This window comes from Pseudochaenichthys georgianus, chromosome 5 (genome assembly GCF_902827115.2).
Source record: "Pseudochaenichthys georgianus chromosome 5, fPseGeo1.2, whole genome shotgun sequence".
Classification (NCBI taxonomy): Eukaryota; Metazoa; Chordata; class Actinopteri; order Perciformes; family Channichthyidae; genus Pseudochaenichthys; species Pseudochaenichthys georgianus.
Window position 1 is genome coordinate 7,472,202 of NC_047507.1, and position 17,970 is coordinate 7,490,171.

At 41.8% G+C, this 17,970-nt stretch overlaps 1 protein-coding gene across 6 annotated transcripts in view; it reads right to left on the reverse strand.

Annotated features, from left to right (window-relative positions):
• LOC117446440 (nuclear receptor coactivator 3-like) overlaps positions 1–17,970 on the reverse strand; it is a 37,868-nt gene that overhangs the window by 17,242 nt on the left and 2,656 nt on the right. For 5 of the 6 annotated variants that reach the window (XM_034082601.2, XM_034082603.2, XM_034082604.2 and 2 more), the window contains exons 2-3: positions 1,704–1,771; positions 1,384–1,475 (exon numbers count right to left, since the gene is read on the reverse strand). The gene's annotated coding sequence lies outside the window, so the exon portion shown is untranslated. The remainder of the gene's footprint in view (positions 1–1,383; positions 1,476–1,703; positions 1,772–17,970) is intronic. The other variant, XM_034082600.2, reaches the window with a different exon arrangement.

Genomic DNA, 17,970 nt, shown 5'->3' on the forward strand with positions numbered 1-17,970 from the left:
ATCAACTCAGGCATCACTCCCAAAAAAATATATATATATATATTCATAACTCATATTCGAATACATGAATAATTGAATAATAATTTCGAATATTCGATTAATCGTTCCCATCCCTAGTAACAAGTTACTTTACTTTAAAAATAATAACAATAAAAATACAAGTGTTTGTGTTGTTCTGTGGCACCGTAAGAGAAAAGACAACTCCCCATCATTGTAGCAATTATCATTATGAAATGTAGTGGGACAATAAAACACAAAATATATGTTTAGACATTTTGACAGGCATCTTTATTGTAGCCTCAACAATCAAGTGGACAATGCTTTCCGTCTGCACACAGTTTACATTTGACCGTAATATTTGTTGCATCCTTTATCCCCACAAATTGAAAATAGTGGTTATATCTCCAAGTTGTAAATGCGCTGCTGCTCTCGCTGATACTTGCATTTGCCATTGTGTGTGTGTGTGCTGGTGGTGGGCGTTGCCGTGTGTGTGTGTGTGTGTGTGTGTTAGCAAGTAGGCTTGTTTGAGACAAGCGAGACTGACGCAGACCTGCGCAGTTGCGATCAACGTCTTGCTAGTGCGTTGCATGATGGTTAGTCATTTTGTCCGACTTGCTCTGGAGGCTCGCCCACATGAGACGTTGAAATCTCGCGGGACAAAGATGCCTGCTGCGGAAGCGAAATGCTTGATGGGAAACGACTCGCTGGTATCTCGAGCTGAGCGCTCATTGGCGGTTTTTACCCCGTGCTGCTGATGAAACTCTCCTACTATACTTGCACTGCTTACCGTTTTTATACAGGCTATCTTAGCATATTCATACACTGTTCATACTGCTCACAGGCTGCTGTGTGTATCTAGTGTATTCATACCCCTCATTGTTTATTCATCATTCAATTAGTTCTATATTTTATTCTGTAGATTGTGTAAATTACTTTTCACTTTACTGCTTGTTGCTCCTGGTTAGAAGCTACACTGCATTTCGTTGTCTCAGTACCTGTAATATGTGAAATAACAATAAAGTTGAATCTAATCTTGAGCAGGAACAAATGTATTTAATTAGTACATATCTGACATTAACGATTAAACACATGTGTGCATTCTTTATAAATGCAAACCGAGTCAAGCCGACTCCGGAGGCAGTAGTATGCACCTTAAAGTTGTTTGCAATCCGCCAAAAAACCGAGAGAAGAAGAAGATGAAGAAGCCGACTCCGAGCTGTCCGACTTCAGGCGAGCTTTTTGAGACCTCCCCGGCTGAGATCGGCTATTCTCGTCTACTTTCGAGGCGAGCCGCAGCTTGTCTCAAACAAGCCTAGTGTTTGTGTGTCTGTGTATTTTCCCCATAAGGCAAGACCTGCCTAACTCTGTCTCTGATTGGCTTACCCTGAAATGTTATCCCGCGTTAACCAATCATCACTCCTCTCTGGTCACTTTCACTTTTCCATGGTGCTGTGAGAGGACATCACTGTATTCGCCTGTAAATTACATCCGCAGGGAGATTCGGTTCAGTTGGATCACATAATGTAACGCAGTAATCATTGTCCGCTGCTATTAGTTACCGTAAAAGGTAACGCGTTCGTTTGTAACGCATTAGTCCCAACACTGGTTACAGATCAACAACACAGATACCATTCTCATTTATTCATTTTATATACATTATATTTATATAATTAAATCGATTTTAAGTTATACATCATGCTCACCTTGACCAGTAGAAGCCCCAGTCAAGCTCCATTCAGGGTCTAGTGTCGCTTCAATGTCTTAACATCTCCTGGAAAGAGAAAATGGAAAGGTCATGAACTCTGAAAGTCTCAACGGGACTCCATAATAGCACTGCCCTTTTTATGTTTAGCTTTCACAGAAAATCATGGGAAAAAAATGATTTCTAAAAATGCACAGGAAGCCACTGCAGATAGCATCCTGTTTGCGTCCTCCCCTCAGCCTGTTCCACTGCGTCATCACTTCCCTTTCCTGGAAATGTTGCCACTCATCCACCCTATATTTACATATTCTGTTTATCAGGCTAGACCCCTGTCGCCTGGATCGTACTCGCACACCTTGATTGATATTAGCTGCTGGCCATCAGAGGCTTACACAAGCTTTTGTCCTCAGTATTAAGAGAACAACTAAGTGTGGCAATTATTAATCTATCCCCAAAACGGCCAGAAATCCCTGCACAATTATCAGGTGGTGGCTAACTCTTAATTTATAGCCTGATGGGCCAATAAGCTATCCTTACTGAACACATGACTAATGTTTTATGTGTTGCTTGGTCATTATTTATAGTAAAAAAATTGTTATGTCTCCTCTTTATCCTACAATTAGAACATATACACTGCTTTCAAAACGTTGAGAAGTCAGACATGCGATATTAAGTATTATGTCAAAGCTTCCATAACCTTCAGCACTTATAATGCTATTCATAATCACAGTAGAGAAGGCCCTCTGGGGGTTTGTTGTTTTCGCATCAGAGCAATTGGATAAGCTGTAATCAAAGCAACATAAAGGAATCTCTCTTGAGCTGGCCACCATCATCTGTTTTACAATGTCACACTCAAATTTCAGGCTTTCAATGGTTTACTTTCATTTTTATAGCCACATTTTCATATCAAGGGACGCGTCATATGGTCCCAACAGAAAGTGTGGCCTGGCTTTGTGTTTGGGTACAAACTGATCCCAAACCAGTGACCTTTAGCACCATCATCCCTGTCACATGTTCTCTCCTAATGAAAATCTAATAATAATCACACTCAAATGGCTCATAACACAGCTACAATTTTGCATGGCTTTAATGAAAGAAACCTCCACAATTGGTGTTAAATGTTAAACAAAAAAACACACTAGCATTTATTGGTAGCCTTAATAGTTTTGAATAAAACAGTCTAACTCACAATAACCACAGTAGCTGCAAGCCTGCATCCTACTGCCCATCGTGTGTGTGTGTGTGTGTGTGTGTGTGTGTGTGTGTGTGTGTGTGTGTGTGTGTGTGTGTGTGTGTGTGTGTGTGTGTGTGTGTGTGTGTGTGTGTGTGTGTGTGTTCCTCCATCACAGACCACTGATCACATCAGGCCTGAACGTCAAGCTGCTACTGAGCTAATGCTGCAGCTGAATAATTTATCGCAGAGAAAGAGAGAAAAGCGTTCCCTGTCTGTCAACTGTCCAAACACAGCTTAATAATTCTGAATCGCCTCTTACAGACGCCACAACAGCAAATCAGCAATTCAAACAAACTAGGGTGAGAAAGCAGTGTGTAATAATAATATATGGGCATCTTATCCAATACAATTGTTAAACTGTGTGAACTCCTGTTTATTGACACGTGAAGAAATACACAGCAGTAACTTCTGGAAGGGAAATGTAATTCAACCCGGGGGATATATGGTGTGAATATGGTCCGCAGCAGGAGGAGGAGTCAAGGCAGATTGAGTAGAATAAAGAGGGGGAGGAGGCGGGAGAACTGGGAGGGGGAGGGGAGAAGAGAGGACACGGTGCACGACATAAATAGTGCTGGGTATCTATTGGAAAAAATGTAGATACTGGTGGCAATGGATATTTGACATTGACATATTTGACACTAATCTACTCGTTTGTTTTTTACGTTGTATTGTAATAAAAAACTAAAGTGTGATATATACTGATTCCTCATTGCATTTTAAAACTGCTACTACTTAGCACACTCATATAATGTGTACATTTCAATCAGGAGATACTTCATTTTGTTTGAAGAACATTTATTGACACATATGATAAGATGGACTTTTATTAATCCCCGTGGGGAAATTGTTTCTCTGCATTTGACCCATCCTAGTGTTAGGAGCAGTGGGCTGCCATTCTGAACGGCGCCCGGCGCCCAGTGTGGGGAACGGTGCCTTGCTCAGGGACACCTCTGTAGCACTTGGTCTTGCCGGGACTTGAACTGGTGACCTTCCAGTTGCCAAGCCAAGTCCCTATCGACTTCGCCACCACCGCCACTGATGATAAATGTTAAGTCTTTGGCGATTAGACCCCGATCCTGAAATGGTATATCTAAAGGGGGAAATTCAGCCGTGAGCATTAGTGCTGCGTACCTGGACTCACATTCAGGTTCAGGTCCGGACTCAAGTCCAGAGGTTCAGGTTCGGACTTATAAGTCCGGACCTGAACCCATGGCTTGTGTCAAGTTGTGTGAGTAACTAAAGTGAACTTATTGTGAGCTAATTATCAATTGAAAATAAACTCATAATCAACTCAAATTCAAACTCGTCAGGTTTATTGTGCTCCCTTCCAACTTGTGTCTACATTTCTCTACAAAGTACAAATGTAAAAAAAACATCAGTCTACAAATGACTTATGACAGCAACTACGGTGAACTACTACAAAGTTCAAACATGTATTTCATTTACCAAACTAAAGTAACCAAAGAGTCCCTGAGCTGACTGAGCCTAAATCCCTAAAGCGTTGCTGAAAGGTAGAGTGTAGAGTAGACTACACACATTACACTGTTACACACCTACTATACAGTATAGGCTACACTGTAGTGACTGTACAGTCAGAGTGTACTGTACTGTCTGCACACCATGTCTTTTCTACAACTCTACATGTGTACATTATACAGTACATACTACATACATAGTGATGTACATACATACTGTTAGAATAATTTTGAATTAATTACACCATTTAATTTAAATCAGTTTTATTCTAAAAAAAAAAACGGAAGTTCACACAATTAACTTAATACGTTTATTCTGAAAATTCTTCACTTCCGGTTAGCATTAGCGTGTGGAGAAATGCTACGTTTTCAAATCGTGAATCAAAGGTGAAATGACATGTGATGTTGTACACTGAGCACACTGGGATTAGCACTCATTTATTGACGCTGAATAACGTTTATTAGGGAATGTTTAAATAACCACAGACACCAGAATGATGTAATTTAGCAACAGAAAAAAGGCAGGAATTGCATTGGACCCGCCCCCCGACGACGCCGGCCAATAGGAGAAGGCCTCAGATGACAACAGGAAGAGCAAGCCAAGAATTGAACTCTTCTACCTGCTGACCTGGGCTGACGGGAGATGAGGAGAGCGCCTCCTTTTGCAATTTCATTTGTACACCACCGCATCTTTTGTGTAATTAAATGCTGTTAACTTTTATAAGCTTCCCTTGACTCTTTTCAGAGTCTGCTGCCTTCAGGGAGGTTTTAGATGGTTTAGAACAAGAAGGAGAATATACGTAAGTGCTAGTTTTTTTGCGAGTCCAAGTAACGATTCCCGACGTTCCAGTTTTAACCGGACTTGAACCGAGACTTTTTACGTCCAGTACCGGTTCGGCGTACCGGTACGCAGCACTAGTGAGTATATAGGGAACCCCCCGGGGTCTAGACACTGGTGATGATGCTGAAGATCTGGATTTGATGAGGAGATGGGATCAGGGGCGGATCTACCAGGGTGGCAACTGCCACCCTAAAAAATAGCCCTGCCACCCCAGTTGGCATTTTTGTTTTGAAAGAAAAGTTGTGGCTCATCGGACATTCATGAGAGAAAATCTCTAATGTCCGAGTGCAAGTGAATGCAGCACAAGACGCGAGTCTTGTAACCCCTCCCCCGGCAATGGCGCGAGCTTCGAAATATGATGGCTGCGATTTCATTTGAACAGGGGGACGGCACAAAACGAGAAGCATTCGGACTCAAGTACACGGAAGGACTGAGGTATTTGCGGTCTACAATGACAGAGAAGAGACTGTCAAGTTTGGCTGTACTCAGCATTGAATCAAAACGCACTAAAGCTTTAGATCTTAATCAGTTTGTGAGGCGTTGCTGCAATTACTCCAATTTAAAGCATTACAAAATGAGTTGAGTAGAATAATTGTAGGAGTGAGAAGTGAAGTTATGGGCTGTTTGTTTTACCTGGAAGGCTAGCATGTATCTTTCAAGCTGTGTCTGAAAACACTCCCTATTTATTATGTTATACACTATATTTACTGTCAGCCATTTGGGTTTTGGTCTACAATTTCACAAATTAGTGTCAGAATCTATACAAATTACAGTCATGCAACTCTACACCTCTCGGTGATAATGCAAAAAGGATCAGTGATCGCCAGAATTTTCTCAGAATTTAAATGCTCGCCTAACAATTAAGTACGTGTCATTTAGAGAGAACTGAATGAGTGAAGGAGGAAATGATTTCAGACAGTCTCGGTGTTGAGTGCACTGAGTAATGATGGGCAAATGAGGATCGATGAGCCTTCGTACACATTACTCCTGAGAAGTGGAAATATGGGGCACCTGCTGCTCAGAGAGATTTAAGAAATAAATAAAGAAGAAGTTCTTGGCCTGAAATAGTCTGGAGTTGTTACCCGTTTAGTCATACAAAGACTCTTAATTTAGATTAAAATATTGCATATGTTTTTGCATTTGATGCGGAACGGGACTCCAAACCCGCAGGTAGTGGCACATGATTTAAAAATACCAGGATCTTCCAGGGATCTGGGCCCAAAGCATGTGCACTTATAATCGTCTTAAGCCCCACCTCCAATCCGCTGCGCCACATCTGGGTTCGGCTATATAAATGTAGAGGTACAATAGCTTTATTTATATAGCACCTTTCAGCAGGCGACAATTCAAAGTGCTTTACAAAATAAAAACAAAAGACATTTAAGAATAAATACAGCATAAACACATTATTAAATGGCATTTAAAAACAGGCATAAAAAAGCAATGATAATGAAATAAAGAAATAAACACAGCAGGTACAGAATACATGAATAAAAGGCATACTGCAGTGTGTGTGAGTATGAACAGCTGAATTAAAAGCAGCGGCAAAGAGATATGTTTTTAGTCTGGATTTGAAAATAGGAAGTGTTTCAGCAGACGTGCACGATTCGGGAAGTTTGTTCCAGATTGTTGGAGCATAATAGCTAAACGCTGCTTTTCCATGTTTAGTTCTTATTCTTGGAACAGAGAGCAGGCCCGACCCAGAGGACGTGGATGGTTCATAGTTATGCAGGAGATCGTTTATATACCTCGGTCCTAAACCATTTAGTGATTTAAAAACTAGCAATAGTATTTTAAAATCAATTCTTTGGTCGACTGGAAGCCAGTGTAAAGACTTCAGAACCGCACTGATGTGATCCACTCTTTTAGTGATTGTGAGGACTCGAGCAGCAGCGTTCTGAATCAGCTGCAGCTTTCTGATGGATTTCAGCCCTGTGAATACACCATTACAGTAGTCGAGTCTACTGAAGATGAAAGCATGAACAAGCTTTTCTAAGTTCTGTTGTGACATTTTTTAAATCCTAGATATGTTCTTCAGGTGATAGTAGGCAGACCTAATAACTGTTGTAATGCGACTGTTAAAATTCAGGTCTGAGTCCATCACTACACCTAGATTTCTTGCTTTGTGAGTTACTTTGTAGTCTGCCGACTGAAGCTCTGCGATTACTTTTAATCGGTCCTTCTTTGCTCCAAAAACAATGATCTCAGTTTTTTGTTTGTTCAATTGGAGAAAGTTCTGAGTCATCCAGTCATTGATGTGCTCAATGCACTTGCTCAGTGTTCTAATCGGAGAGTAGTCTCCCGGTGTAATTTTAAAATAAATCTGGGTGTCGTCTGCATAGATGTGATAGCTTTGATCACTGTTTTTAATAATTTGAGCCAGTGGTAGAATATAGATATTAAAAAGCAAAGGTCCTAAGATGGAGCCTTGAGGAACCCCGCATGACATAGTTGTCATGGTTGATTTGTAATTGCCTATCGAGACAAAGTTTGTCTGTCCTTTAAGTAGGAACTAAACCAATTCAGAGCTGTTGCTGAAACTCCCACCCAGTTTTCTAGACGGTCTAGCAATATGTTGTGGTCAACCCTATACGATCATTTCCTGAATTGATGACGCCATAGCCCTGCCTCTCCCCACTTCTCCTGCTCACCCCTGCGTCATTGCTGATGCGTTTCGCCAACAACAACAACAACAACAGCGGATCACAGGGTTGCGTTCGTGCTCCAGACGCTACTAACCATGATACAGATGTTACTGCAAAATCTACAGCTCCTCTACCACAACCATCAGCAACAAGTGGACATGGAGAACTACATGTTACTAAATCCACCACGGAGAATAACCAGAAGGGCAACCAGGCAACCATGGCAACCATGCTCGGGGGGTCTTATTCACTGCTTTTGGTGTATTTTGTGGCGGAAGTACAGCGCCACTTACAGGCCCGGCATATGTACTACAGCGCCTCCAGCGTTTTCCAGCTGTCTCGTGTGGACGGACAGGTTTCTTGAGCTGAACGGACGGGGCCTAAAAGGACTCTTTGCTTGAAAAAGCTGAATGTGTTTGAATGGACTATATGAGGCTCCTTGAGGAGTGTTGTTTTTTGTGTGTGCCTAACAACTATCAGCGAGAGAGCCAATGGGGATCTCTAACAGCCTGTTCTCTAACAGATAAGATGCTGATGAGATTACTTAGGTAAACACTTCTGGTAGTGAATGACACTGCATTTTCTGTGGAATCAAAACACTTCAGTCACTATTGTAAAAAGAGAATTATTTGGACACAAAGGAGTTTGGCTGATGGCCATAATGGCAGCAGTGTCAGTCAGTCAGGACCAGAATAGTGGAGAGGACATGCCTGCTCCGCCTGAAATAAAACCGGCAACTTGAGCTCCCTGAGACAATGAGTGGCAGGGCCAACAATAAACACTGGCCCACCCAAAACAAAGATCAGACAGAATGGGGCACACATACACAACTAAAGATCCCTACACAGCCAAAGCACATGTGCCCACACTTTCTTTACTATGAATGTGTGTAACAGAGAGTTGGTTAAATAGCTTCAGTTTTTTAGGAATATACTGCAAAAAAGTGACATTCTTTTCAAAATCAAGGCAGACAAGAGCTACTAAAAGCATTTAGTATCATTACTGCACTCACACACACTCAAAAACACCAAAAGACCTACAGACATGGTAATAAAGTAACAAAAAGGTGTCCACTTGAATTTGGGACATCAAGAGCAAAAAAGAAACAAGAGGAGAGAATGACTTCCTGTTTTGCTTCAAAGAACTTCTCCGCCTCCTGCTGAGCATACAGCCAGCCGCTGGGCTGCGTGCAACTGGATCTCACGCAGACCCCAGACTCAACATCTAAATGTGGAGACTTCAGACTTCATTCATTAATAAATTAGAATTAGTAACGCAAAAATGAAGAAACCTATATACATGTCACTATTTAACATATAAAACAATAGTCTACTATATGAATAAAGTGTAAAATCCTTCACATTCAAAGAAATATCATGGGTTTTGATAAATTATCAACAGTCCCGCACACTTTAGATTGGTTTGATCGTAAAAACAAACTTTTGACAAACACATTACAGATTAGTTTGATGTATAAAAAGCTTGTTGTCATTTTGCACTTAATAATTGACTCCTAGTTGTCAAAGAGCACCTTTTGTAAAGGTCCCATGTCATGCTTTTCCGCTTATTACCCCTCCCCTTGTGTGTTATGAAGGTTTTTATGCATGTAAACGGTCTGCAGAGTCAAAAACTCTCAAAGTACACCCTGTAGGGAGTAAAACTCTAACACAGAAAAGACCTCCCCAAAACGCCTCGTTAGAGATTTCTCATTTTACATTGTTTACTTCCTGGGTACTCTGACGTGGAGATACCCAGAGGCCACACCCTCTGCCAGCCTTTCACAAAACAAAGTTTCCCAAACCTTTCAGCGATTCATGCCGGATATGTACAGCGTAGGGCACTGAAGAACGATGCTGTTCTTTGTTTGGACCAGCGGGAGATTCGGGTACACAACCTGTAAGTATTCATTGTTGTTTGTGTATTTATGATGTTTAAAACAAACAAGGTATCTACCACGACTGTTTAAATGGGTAAACGTTTTTCGGGCTGCTAAGTTGGGATCGCGGAGAAATGCTCTCCCCATTCTCACAGCGTCATAAACCCTTTTCTTACTCAATATCAAGCCACGAGTGTTTGTGTGTGCTCAGGATGAATTTAGCTTGTTCTCGCTGTATCGACGAGAGGCTGCTTGCTGCTCCTCGCAGCAGATCGCAGCAACGAGCCTCTCAACGTCCCGACCAATCAGAGCACACTGGGCTCACAGGGAGGGGGGGCAGGAGCTCCAACAAGCCGTTTAGGACAGAGAGTGAATGACGGTGAATACACATACTTTGAGATGCTGTATGAGAAACCAATGTGAGTTTGGAAAATTGCACAATATAAATCTATTTTCAACAATGGAATTATGATCAGTAGAAATGGCCATGACATGGGACCCTTAATGTAAATAAATCCAAACCTTTTCAAGATGGATTTATGGGCACCTAGAAATATTTGTCAAATAGTTTTGAGTGAAAATTGAATGAATTCAAATGTAGCTCCATCATTCTGTTTTCATTCTGGACGAACAGACAATGAAAGCAACGTAACATTTGTAATCAGAAGGTCTTGTAAGTTAAGGAATAAGTTAGCAAATGATTATTGCAACAGCACTTTTAGTGTTTGAACTTTAAGCCATTCATTATTTTACCCTTGCATGATGGCAGGAAAAACAAAGGAACCATAGAGGACATTACTGGTTTGGCTTCATATAATTAAGAAACATATTTCACTTTGTTTAGCAACCATCCATCATGCTGACAGTTTGGGGATTCCCACTTAATTTTGAAAAAGGATAACTTCCTGCAGCAAACATTTTTGCTTTTGTGTCAAATGCCCCTTTGTTGGTGAACATTAGTTATACCCCTTTATGCTGCCAAGTGCCAACACTACATGTGATTTGAAACATGGGCGAGAGCGACTCAACTGAAGCCAGGAGGTCTAATGGTGTGATAAAGAGGAGAGGGCGCCACACAATGCGATTCAGGGATGGGGATGAAAAGGACATATGTCAAGCATGTGTGTATAAGTGTGGATTTAGAAAAAAGGGACGCTGTAAATTGTTCGGAGAAAGACTCCATTTAGGTGCTGAGGCAGCTGTGAAATTCCAGCGAGGCTTAAAAACAAGACGAAAACACAGGCTTTGTCTCTGCGTCTGTCTGTAGCGTGTCTGGTGGTGGAACAAGATGTTTCTGCCTCTTCATTCCTCTGCAGCTAAAATGTGACCATCCATTCAAACCATGCAAGGGTTGCAAATTGGCACTTCCATAAATAAAAACAAATACAAAGCCAAACTAAACAAGTTTCTCGAATGAAAGGCCTCAACGAGTCGGAGTTACAGTCACACAAGCAGCAGCTCACAGTGGAATAAAGCGCAGCTTTCAAAAACCATGGTGGTGACGCAAACGAAAAACGAGGGAGTTGGAGTTTGGAAAGCAGGCAGTAAAGCACACTCTCCAAAGCTCATTGAAGTGTGTGAAGCTTTTCAGGAAAGCACAAGTAAGGTGCATAACTCCGTATGGAATTTGGCTTGATTGTCCAATCAAGACCTAAACTGTCCTTAACATTGAAACAGTTCCCTAATCTAATAATATTAGTCACACGCAATCTTTGTAGATTAAAGAAATGAAATGAGACATAAAGTTAACACTGCTTAGCTCATCTGCGACACATTTGCAAAAAACATTGTTGACGTAAATCATGTTAGAAAATGTCTCGTAAAAATAATTTTACAAGGGCACATAAAAACAAATCAGAACATTTATTTGTCTTTGTGGCTTTTCCTCAAACTTGTCGTGTACATGATGCCCATAGATGAATGTGGTGAGGGGGGAGAAGATATTTCAAAGCAGAGAGGAACTGCCTTCATATGTATTGCTTTTTCCTATAAAAAACATCCCCCACCCATGCTCAGCACACAACGCACACAACGCACACAACGCACACACACACACACACACGTCTGAGCTGTGTGTGCATCTCCCCATTATTCTCACATAAACTGCATAATGTAGAAAAACCAGGGAAAATAAATGAAGGTGGAAACAAAGAGATGGCAGATTCCACTGTGTGTGTGTGTGTGTGTGTGTGTGTGTGTGTGTGTGTGTGTGTGTGTGTGTGTGTGTGTGTGTGTGTGTGTGTGTGTTTGTGTGTGTTTTTCACGCATGCATCTCTTACAACTATCCATCATTAATACGGACAAAGAACCAAAAGGACCAGACAAGGTCGCACGCCGGCATATATCCAACCAGCTAAATCTCCAACAACACTCTTCATTTTCCATAAGCTTGACATGTTGCTGTATAAAGCGAGGAGATAAGAGGAGACTCCATCGTCCAGCAGAAAGACCACAGCGGCCAAACAAAATGCAGGCGGCTGTGATCGCACAAGGCTAATATTATGGAAATTAGATCATTAATCAACGACTAAACAGCCTTTTATCTGGAGAGCCAGAGCGCCAAGGCCTGATCGGCCGCCATATTGGCCCTTCTGATAACATTTGCATCTTTAGCAGCTGATGGAGATGAAGGGAGAAGAGAAATCTCACGTAGCCTCAGATAATTCAGAGTGAAGATATGTCAACACTGTAATTACATTTAGGATAATATTCTTAATGATGTCACGTTGATTTGAAGAAACACTGCCTGGTTTTAACTTTTTAGAAACAGTGTTTGTGTACACGTTTCCACTGTGTAAAAAAACAGATATTCATTTCATTTTCAGACTGCAGCTCTGACGATTTTCCCTCTTCCCTTCCTCCCTCTCTCTCTCTCTCTCTGTGCTCCCTCCCCCTTCCTCCTCCTCCTCTCCCCACCGTCCCTGTTGGATTGGTGGAGTAAACACAGGAAGAGAGCGGGCTCTGTTCCACCACGCCAGAGCTGGGCTGGGCGTTCCTGCAGAGCTCCTGCGCCGGGGTCAAAAGTTTACTGTGGTTTTCATTTCACCTTTCCTCAGCCAATCACAGCGCCACGCTGCAGCGCCTGAACTTTAACCCCCGCAAAGAATTCCACTCAAAAGATGGTCTGACGCCAGTTTCACAACTACCCCCCCCCCACCACCTCCCATTTTTCCCTTTACTACTGCTTTTCCTTTCCTTCAACTGGCCAGTTTCACGTGTTGACGGAGCCTAGGTGAAAAGGATTCCAGAAAAGAGGTACGAGGGGTAACGGAGAGCCGAGCGGGACTGGGTTTTTTTGTCTTCGCAGCCATGCTCTTCGGGAAAATTATCAATACTTGGTTTCTTTTATCCCATGGTGAAAAACAACTAAGCGTGGCACAACAAAAAACAAAACAACTTAACTCATAATCTGAGAACCATGAGATCAACGCACAAGAAGAGACCGTTTTTGTTATTTTTGTATCCTAGTGAAATAGAACACACAGAATTACTGATTGAGTATATATAATGAGTCAAAATGTATTGAACTAATCCTTGTACACTTGATAAGGTGCAATATACTACTCTTTGGTTTTCCTTCCGTTTACGTCTTCATCTACAATGCCGGACAGCGCCTGCAACGCGTTCTGCCCACCACATGGCGCTCAGTTCAGGTTAACACTATTAAAAGCTTGTTTAAATGACTTATGAGGACAGGCTGGATGCAGGGGTCACCAGTACCACGTGCTGAAAGACACACAGAGAAGGAGAATGGGAGACAAATAAATGAGGAGCGCTGCTGGCCTTGTATCACAACACTCAGGAGTCTGAATCAAAAGTGACCTGACACACACGCCGAGCCATAATCCAACCGTGGGTTTGTTTTTGTCTCGCTCCCACTGCACTCAGTTCCCATCTGCTGAGTGATTAAGCCTGCACTGCTAATCAAGTCGCTCACACTGGAAGGCAGCGGGCAAAGGACGAGTCATGCTGTTCGAGCTGACACACGCCGCCCTTTGATTCAAAGTGCATCATTTGTTTTCACACGCCAAGAAAAAAAGTTCATGGTCAACATACTGCGTTAACAACCAAATCACATAACTAAGTGTATTCATGGGACGGGTGGCGCAGTGGTCTGTGGGGGGTGCTGGGGAACTCCAGTTCGAAACCCGCTCCTGCCGCCACTGCGTCAGGCCGTTGTGTCCTTGGCAAGACACTTCACCCGGATTTGCTCCCGTGGGTATTGTCCACAGTGGTGACCATTGCATGTATTATGTGTAATGTGTGTATATGTAAAGCGCTTTAAGCATCTGGAAAGGTGCTATAATAAATGTAAGGAATTATTATTATTTGTCGGGAAGCAGCAGCAAAGTGGCTGTGGCGCAGTGGATTAGAGCGTTGGTGTTGTGATCAGGGGAGCACAGGTTCAAACCCCGCTGCAGTCAGCATGTCGTTGTGTCCCTGGGCAAGACACTTCACCCCAAATTGCTCCTGTGGGGATTTCCCACAGTATTGAGAAAGAATGTAAGTCGCTTTGGATAAAAGCGTCTAACAAGTAACATGTAATAATATTGATAGGCGTCACTGGTAAGAATACCCGTTTTATTCTAAAACTAAAGCCGAAGAGATATCAGTTTCTATTAAGTTTTTTTATTTAGACTCTAGAGTGTTTGATAATAGTGCATTTCTGTGCAACTGTATTGCAGCCCGCAGTACATTACTTGTCTAATTCTTCACATTTTTGATAAGTTGTTAAATTAAACCTAAAGCATCACTTTTGTACTAAGTCAAGATCAAATCTCGATCAAAATTATTACCAAACTAATTGTGCATCCTTTATAAAGCTTAACTAGTACATAGATTTTACCGTTCAACAACAACTACACATCCAATCATAACATACTGTTTTCCTCTTCAAGATTGAGTTTTTTTAATATACAATTGTAAGTATTGAAAACCTTACAACACGTATGACTACTATACTTTCCTTGTCCGTCAAAGGAAATTCATTGAATCCTTCAAAAGCATGCGAGATGACTTCATCCACACTGCGGCAAAACACACTTATACTGATCTTATTACTGTGTGCTTGGCCCCCATAAGTGTCAAACTCTGCCATTTCTATTTAAATTCAAACTCATAAATTGCCCTATATAAGGGGAGCCACATGGAACGGGGTAATACAGCCGGTGGTGCAAATTGAACAGGGACCTTAACGTCTCCTATTATAGTCATACCGCAGTCGTCCTATAGAATCACTTGTTCCAGGATGGCATTGGCAATCAAACGAGCACCACGAGAAACAAGCTGAATGGAAACATGTCGGTCACTTGCCAAAATTGGAACCACCTACATACAAAATATTGGAGCGGACTAATTTCCAATATTTGTGACTGCTATTTGGAATACAAAATAATGCATTGGTGCAAACTTCAGATGATGTGGCACTGTCAGGAGGCAACCTTTTTATTGGATTGTTGCCTTAACAACAAGCCACACGCTCAAGGCTGACGTCACCCGGCAGAGCGAGGAGCAGGGAACATTTTCCACTTTATTCAGAAAGGAGAGAAAAAAAATCTGTCCAATTAAGGAATGAGTGTTGTCGGAAAAAATGGACAGTACTAAATTATCTGACACATGCCTTGCCAGTGTTGACATGCTGTAGAAAGTCTGGAGCCATTAACGATGGCGTTGAAGTCTTTCATTCACAACTTGACTTGTCTTTGAACTCAAGGCTGCAATGAAGTAGAAATTCCAATTTGTGGAAAAGATGTCTAGCACTAGGCCGTGAGCAAGTGTCTGCACACCCGCTGCAATTTGCGATAATTGATTTTAATGAAAGGAGCCTTTAAATTACAGGTGAACTATACGACAGGAGACACGCAGAGCTCGTTGCTTGCACGGTCACATCACGCAAGGATCCTCTTACAACGGCAGCGCCATGCCAGCCACAGCTGCCTCTCAATCCAGGCAGACCCAGAAACCACACCCCATTGGCACATAGGTCCAACATCCAACCGTTTCATCTTGGAAATGTACAGAGAGGGAGAGGACCACAATGTAAACAAAGGAGGGAATAATTGCAACCAACCATTTGACACAGTTCAATTACAGGGGATGGAGCATTGAGGGCAGCAAAGGTGACATTTTGGAACATGTGCACTTTGTAGTCCACGCCAAACTCCCCTTGTTGTTTTCGTTGCAAAGTAATAATCTAGCCTGAAATAAAAACACACTTTGAAAAAAAATAAGTATTTAAATGGAGGATTCATTGGACGAGAAAATTGCAGACAAGGAGAAGATGGATCTTTTTCCATGTAGCATTTTACTGTCTTTCTTTTCTCTTCCCCTCTTTACCAACCTCTCTTTCTCCTCAATAACAGACAGGGAGAGCATCTGGTAGCAGTTATCTCACAAACCAAACTTTTTTCACCCTCGCTGTCTCCCCCCCAAAGCATTTTTTTTTAATAAAAGGGGGCCCTAAACAACACAAACAAGGTCTTGCTAACATTTTACAATGGTAACAAAACTAGGCCAGGGAGCTACCCTCCCACTGGCTTGTTCAGGTGAACCCGTTTTACGAGCATTCTTCAGCTGGGGGAGCGAAAGTTAAAGGGGGAGTTGAAGTTAAAGAGGAAGGGCAAGGAAGGGAGGGGGGGGGGGGGACAAAGATCTTGGCACCCCCTTCCCTAATAAACTCTTGCCTTCGTCCAATCAACAGGGACTACAGAGAGTGAACTGTTCCAAATCCTTGCTGGTTATAAACTAGAATTGGGTGCAATGATTGCTTCAGGCTGCCCGTTTGGCTTTCAGAAGTGTGCATGGCTCACATATGGCTGAGCTAGCCTAACACTTGGGTATTACCTCAGGATTGAAGAAGAGGGGACCGAGGGGATGGATGACATGTAACTTCCAATAGACTCGAGAGTGCAAACTACGCCGCTTGACTTTGGACTCAGTGGGCCGGCTGTCTGGCTTCTAGTCAACAACAATCTGGCTCCGGCAGCTCTCATATTCTCACTCTCGCTTGTTTGGGCAAAGTAGCTGTAAATATTTTAGCAGTGGAAACACGACTGTCTTGTTGAGTAGAGTTTTCTATATTTAGCCCTACAGAGGTAGGCAGAACCTACCTGTTGAGCGCTAACTCACTGGTGTGGGGGTTGTGTTTGTCCATGTTAACAAACACAAAACTGAGTGACCTTGAGATGTGGTGTTTAAACAGGATGTTCTACACAGCTTGAGATGACCACGTGAAACTTTTTTAAACCGTGATTGTAAAACAGTCTGGCATGTAAAGTCAAGTCTAAATGGCATCCTGTAACAATGTACTCCAACTTAACTTGGAAAGTGGTAAATTCTGATGACATTAATATAAATATGTGTTTTCTATACCTGAATGACAATTGCTAGCTAGCAGTTATCCTCCAGAGGCATCAGCTCTGGGATTTTCCTTGACTAACCCTACTCTACCTGTACTGCTGCCTAACAAAAAGGCACTACGTCCGGAGTCATATTTCAATTAGGGTAAACAATCGGGCTTTGCTTTCAGCTCTGTGTGTCATCAAGAGTCCTCTCGGAGCCACTACTCACCCATGCATTCATCTTAAATTGAACACATACCACATGACCGATTGGCAGTTACTCGTAACGAAACGTATTATCTCCATCGCTCTGTCTCTCTTTAGACACACACACTGACGAAACACTTGAAGAATGCTTTGTATTCAGACATCACTGACGCAAAAATGCTGCTCGACAAAGACAGAGGAGAGACAGCTATCAGAAAGTGGCAAGCGTGTTTTTCCTCTTTGTCGTGATACCAGCTATTAAACTCAATGCAACACATTTACCCAAGACTGTTACATATCAGGGAAATGTAATAAATGTTTTTAAGTATTTGAACCCAATTAAGCCTACTGGTTTCCTTTATGAATGTACAGTGCTTCCATATAGATCTATACATCTTAGGGCTGCTCAATTAATAGTATTTTAAATCGCAATTACGATTATGGCTTGCAACGATTACGAAAACAATGTAATTGAAATAAAACGATTTTTTTTTTTTTATTATACATTTTTTTCTTCTGTTTTCCAATTGAATTATATTTAAAGTTCAGGGTAATCAACTGTTAAAAACATACTGTTCACATTTTTTTTCTCCAATAAATTGATGTTTTCAAAGTATAATCGCATTTACAATTATTGACCCAAATAATCG